Source organism: Octopus sinensis, linkage group LG3, assembly GCF_006345805.1.
Source record: "Octopus sinensis linkage group LG3, ASM634580v1, whole genome shotgun sequence".
NCBI lineage: Eukaryota > Metazoa > Mollusca > Cephalopoda > Octopoda > Octopodidae > Octopus > Octopus sinensis.
In genome coordinates this window covers 156,544,732-156,550,731 of record NC_042999.1, presented here as the reverse complement: position 1 = coordinate 156,550,731, position 6,000 = coordinate 156,544,732, and positions in this window count along the sequence as shown.

Sequence of the window (6,000 nt, the reverse complement as noted above, 5' to 3'; positions counted from 1 at the left end):
AAATTATGTTTTGTAAACGACAGACTATGCTGACGATCTTGCAGATATTTGCGTGTTCATATACGTAAATATTAACAAGTGAAACCAATGGTACATAGGTAATCGTTTTTTATTTCGTATATTTTCATTTGTCTTGCTTATTTTTACATTTTGATTTTTTGCTGAGATTTTTAGCAAATAGGCTGTCCACTTTAGTAGTCAGTCCTCTAAATTTTGTATGTTACACAATTTTTAATCTTCGGAATTTTTAAATATACTGAGCCACTGATGTTAATTGATTAATATCAATTTCTACCTTTATTATTTAATATGTATATATGTATATATATATATATATATATATATATATATATATATATGTGTGTGTGTGTGTGTATGTGTATATATATGTGTATGTATATATATATATATATATATATATATATATATATATATATACATATATATAATATATATATACATATATAACTATTTAAATATATACATGTGTTGTACATAAATATATGCATATATATAAGCATTATGTAAAATTTATGTTTCTCTCTGTGTGTAGGATGAATATATAAATTCAAATAAACCAACAATAAAAAAAACGGAAAGGAACGTGAGGGCGTGCGCAAGAAATGCATTAATTAGACGCTCGGTGAAGGGCGAGAGTTGTTGATAACGTTTCGAGCACAGCTCTTCGTTGGAAACAGATAAGTCCAAAGAAAAAGATGGTAAATAAGGAAAAATTGCCAACAGTCCACGTGTGATTACATTTCAGAAATGGCTGGAAGGAGAAAGAGAAAGTGGTTACTAGGACAGGAGAGTGGGAAGATGTTCGGTATGTGTGCGTGTGTGTGAGTGTGTATGATAGTGTATGTGATAGCGCATGTGTGTGTAGTAGCGTATATATGCGTGGCAGTGTCTGTGTGTCTGTCTGGCAGTAACTACGTGTTGGGGGGAGGCAGTGACTGCGTGTGTTTGTATTAGCGTGTGTGCGTGTGGTAATAACTGTGTGAGTGTGTGCGTGGTAGCGCGCGCGTGTGTGGTTAGGGTTAGGTAACTGTGTGTGTGTGTGTGTGTGGTAGCGCGCGTTTGTGTGGTTGTAACTCTGTGTGTTTGTGTGTGTCGTCTGTGTGTGTGCGTGTGTGTGTGATAGGGTTTGTGTGCGTGTATATACCGCTCTGATAGGTGTATCATAAGGCAGCAGCAATAGTGAAAGGTGTTTGAGTGGGTGGGTGTGATTGTGTGTATGTGTATTTGCATGTGTGAGTAACGGTGTGGTCAATAGTGAGTGTGTAGCAGTTTGAAAGGTGTGTGAATGGGTTGGTGTGGTTATGTGTGTGTGTGTATGTATGTGCACGCATGTAAACATATATATATATATGTATGTATGCATATATATATGTATGTATGTATACATATATATGTATGTGCACGCATGTATACATATATATATATATATATATATATATATATGTATGTATATACATATATATTATTTATGTACACACACATAAATATGTTTGTGTGTGTATATATATATATATATATATATATCCGTAAGATATATAGGGTAGCGAGCATTTTAGAAATGTCACCACCAATGGCCTAGCATATATATATATATATATATATATATATATATATATATATTATATATATATATTATATATATATATATATAACATACATACATACAAACATGTATGCGTATATACATACGTATTATGTGCACACCTTTGTACTGTGGTCCTGAATTACTGCTTTTCCAGTTTTGATAAGCCTTAAGTTTTCTTTGGCTACTAAGAATAACAGAATTTAATAAATTAATATCAGTAGCTTTTGGTACATTTTAATGTTATCCATTGTAATTAGAACGAATGTCATTGGTTTTTCATTTAGTGAAATTATTCTATATTGTATTCAAAAAGAAATTCTTTCGTTTCAAAAGCTTTGCAATGGTTAATATTTATAAAATATAGAAAATCTCCTTTTGATACAATGATCAATATTTGTCACACTGCAACAAAGGAAGAACGACATTTTATTTTCAGAAAATTGTTTTCCTCGATCTAGTATGAAATCTTTATAAATTTGCAGCTATTGTAGAAAGTTTTGTGAAAGAAATTGGAAAGTATAAATGCTCCACGCTGCATCACCTATTATTATTATTATTGTTATCATTATTATTATTATTATTATTATCATATCATTTAATGAAAAAATGTAAACATTTTCTGTTATTAAGGAATATTAAGCAATGTCTCCAGTTATTAGGTTGTCAAGAAAGTTCTTGCGAAATTTTTAATTTTGGTTTTAAACTATGTATTTTCAAATCAATTTCGTTAAATTACTTTGACTTTAGATATCATTTTAAATCCCGTTTTTTTTTTGTTATATCTAATCGTGTTACTCTTTTTCTTTTTGAATTATTAGGCCATTTTTTCCGGAACGTTGAATACAACATGGGCAAAAAGCAAATTCGTAGAATTTTCTTATTCCAGTTCAAGCTAGGCCGAAAAGCTGCTGAAACAGCTCGCAATATCAACGATGCGTTTGGCCCAGGAACCACTAATGAACGTACAGCACAATGGTGGTTCAAGAAATTTCGTAGCGGTGACAAGAGTCTTGAAGATGATAAGCGTAGTTGTCGGCCATCGGATGTTGACAACGATCAACTAAGAGCCTTAGTGGAAGTCAATCCACGCACAACTGTTCAAGAGCTTGCTTCTGAATTAGACGTAACGTATACGACAATTTCCAACCACTTGAAAGAGGTTGGAAACGCAAAAATACATGAGAAATGAGTGCCGCTGAATTGAACGACAACCAAAAAGAAAAAAAAACGCCGTTTTGAAGTGTCGTCTTCCCTTCTTTTGCGCAACAAGAACGACTCGTTTCTCCACCGGATTGTGACTTGCGATGAAAAGTGGATTCTTTACGACAACAGGCGACGCTCAGCTCAGTGGTTGGACGCCGACGAAGCTCCACGGCACTTCCAGAAGTCAAAGTTGCAACAAAAGAAGATCATGGTGACTGCTTGGTGGTCTGCAGCCGGTCTCATCCATCACAGCTTTTTGTATCCAGGCGAAACCATTACGACGGAGAAGTACTGTCAGCAAATGGATGAAATGCATAAGAAACTCCGACAACAACAGCCAACATTGGTCAATAGAAAAGGACCAATTCTTCTCCATGACAACGCTCGGCCGCACGTCACACAACTGACCCTGCAGAAGTTGAACGAATTGCACTATGAAACTTTGCCTCATCCACCATACTCACCAGACCTCTCGCCTACTAACTACCACTTTTTCAAGCATCTCGACAACTTCCTGCGTGAGAAATGCTTCGAAAACCAAGACGATGCCAAACACGCCTTCAACGACTTCATCGCCACCAGAACACAGGATTTTTACGCTACCGGCATAAATAAACTTGCTTCACATTGGCAAAAGAATGTTGATTCTGATGGTGTTTATTTCGATTAATAAAGTTTTGTTTGAGCCGAGATATGTGCATCTGAATTTAAAGATTAAAAACCGCAAGAACTTTCTTGACAACCTAATATAATCACTAGATCAACCAATGAAACTTTAAAATTAATCCGAAAGAAAATACATGCAAATTGGATTGGTTGCAATCAGTGGGAAATCCTAGGCTAATATGCTATTTTTTCTTTTTTCAATTAAGAAAGAATTTAGTTGCAGCTAACCTAATCCAGATAATCTTTGGATAATAAAATTATATAGCACTGAATGCTAAGTTATAGTAGTTTATACAAGACTATTATCAATGCTTTTCAATATATGTTTAACATTAAAAAGTTAATGTTAAAAAGATGAACGGATCGCTCTATGCACAAAGAATTTCTAGTATTTTCTTTTGTTACTATAACATTACTTTACTCTTTCGGCAACTGGCTGTTGCTTTTACTAATTCGGCAACTGGCTGCTGCTTTTCATGAAGTTACCTACTCCTTTGTAGATAACAACTCTACTTAAATACCACCAAAATATGATTTTGTAAAAGAAAGGCTCTCTGAAAAAAGTAGAAATATTTTTTTTAATGTCGGGAAACTTTACAAGCTCCAGTAGATAAGATCCTATCGGAAACGTGAGACAAAAACACGCTCAAAAAGGTTCATGCGCGTGTATGTGTGCGAGCGTGTATGCGGGTATGTATATAATATTTGGTGAATGTGTGGGTGAGCATGTGCTTGTTTCAAGTGAGGGTGGATGAGTATATACTTATAGGCGCGTGTACGTAGGTGTGCGGGCGCGCATGTGTAGGTATAGACATGCGCTCTTACGTGAATACTATGAACATTTTTACTCCCTTACATTTACTCCCTCCCCTCACTTAATGGTCATTCTAATAGCTCTTTTGTCTTAATAGCGGTCAATCACACAGTAATTTCCCTTTGTTTAACGGTCATTTTCATAGAATTTTTAGAAACCGATGAGAAATTAAAAATAAACCAAAAGAATTCATATATATATATATATATATATATATATATATATATATATATATATATATATGAATTTATTTTTGAATTTCTCATCGGTTTCTAACTTAGAATCAAGGGGCTTTCATCGGAAATTATATACAACGGGGTTGTCGTGTAAACAGATGTACTATGTATGCTGTCGTAATGTACATATATATATATATATATATATATATATATATTGTACAATTATATTTGAGAGAATAAAATCCAAACTTACAAGCAAAAGAATTCAATTTAGAAATACTATATCAAATTTTACACAATATAATATATATATATATAAAATTTTGAAAAAACCTACCTTTTATCAATTCAAAATTAACAATTAAATTACACCATCTAGAAAATTATATATAATAGAAAAATTAAAATTAAAATAACAATAAAATATCAAAGATTAAGGAAATTGCAAAAAATAATAATAAAAACGTATATAATATGTAGAAAAACGACACGTGTTTCGTGGCTATATTTAAGAAATGATTATAGTAGTAGAGAAATCACATCGATATAAATATAGTCGCTCATCAGGTTAAAAATAAACTAGAACAATAAAATAATTAATTAATAAATATACTTTAATATATATATATATATATGATAGGAGACGGTTCAAAATTCATTCAAGTAGCCTAGGACAGTCAAAATAGTAGACCTTGGAGATAACGTGGATCGGCTATATACTACGAGAAGCAAACATGCAACAGCAGGAGGAGCAGCGAGCGCTCATCATGCAGTACAAAGTGCTTAAAATACTACAAGCCGCCCCAACATCACACGTCTCTAACATACATATAACCATACATACATATTTAAATAAAAACATACAAAAACATGCAAAGAAAATGTTGATTATGACATACAAGTGGAGAAGATACAACCCACATAAGATACTGAGTGGCTGTGTGGTAAGTAGCTTGTTTACCGACCACATGGTTCCGGGTTCAGTCCCACTGCGTGGCACCTTGGGCAAGTGTCTTCTACTATAGCCTCGGGCTGACCAAAGCCTTGTGAGTGGATTTGATAGACGGAAACTGAAAGAAGCCCGTCGTATATATGTATATATATGTATGCATGTGTGTGTTTGTGTGTCTGTGTTTGTCCCCCTAGCATTGCTTGACAACTGATGCTGGTGTGTTTATGTCCCCGTTACTTAGCGGTTCGGCAAAAGAGACCAATAGAATAAGTACTGAGCTTACAAAAGAATAAGTCCCGGGGTCGAGTTGCTCGACTAAAGGCGGTGCTCCAGCATGGCCGCAGTCAAATGACTGAAACAAGTAAAAGAGAGTAACTGCCCAAAAGTGTCCATAAGATATTTCCAATGAGACACGAGACTATAGATGATTTTAGCAAACACTATCCATCGGAAAGATTAACCTGGTAGCTTACCACAGGTTAGAATATATACATACCTTTGAAAAAAAACAATACTAGCGAACTTAGAAATTTAATCGATACCTAAATTATTAGTTTGTAAAGGGGAGATATAACATTCC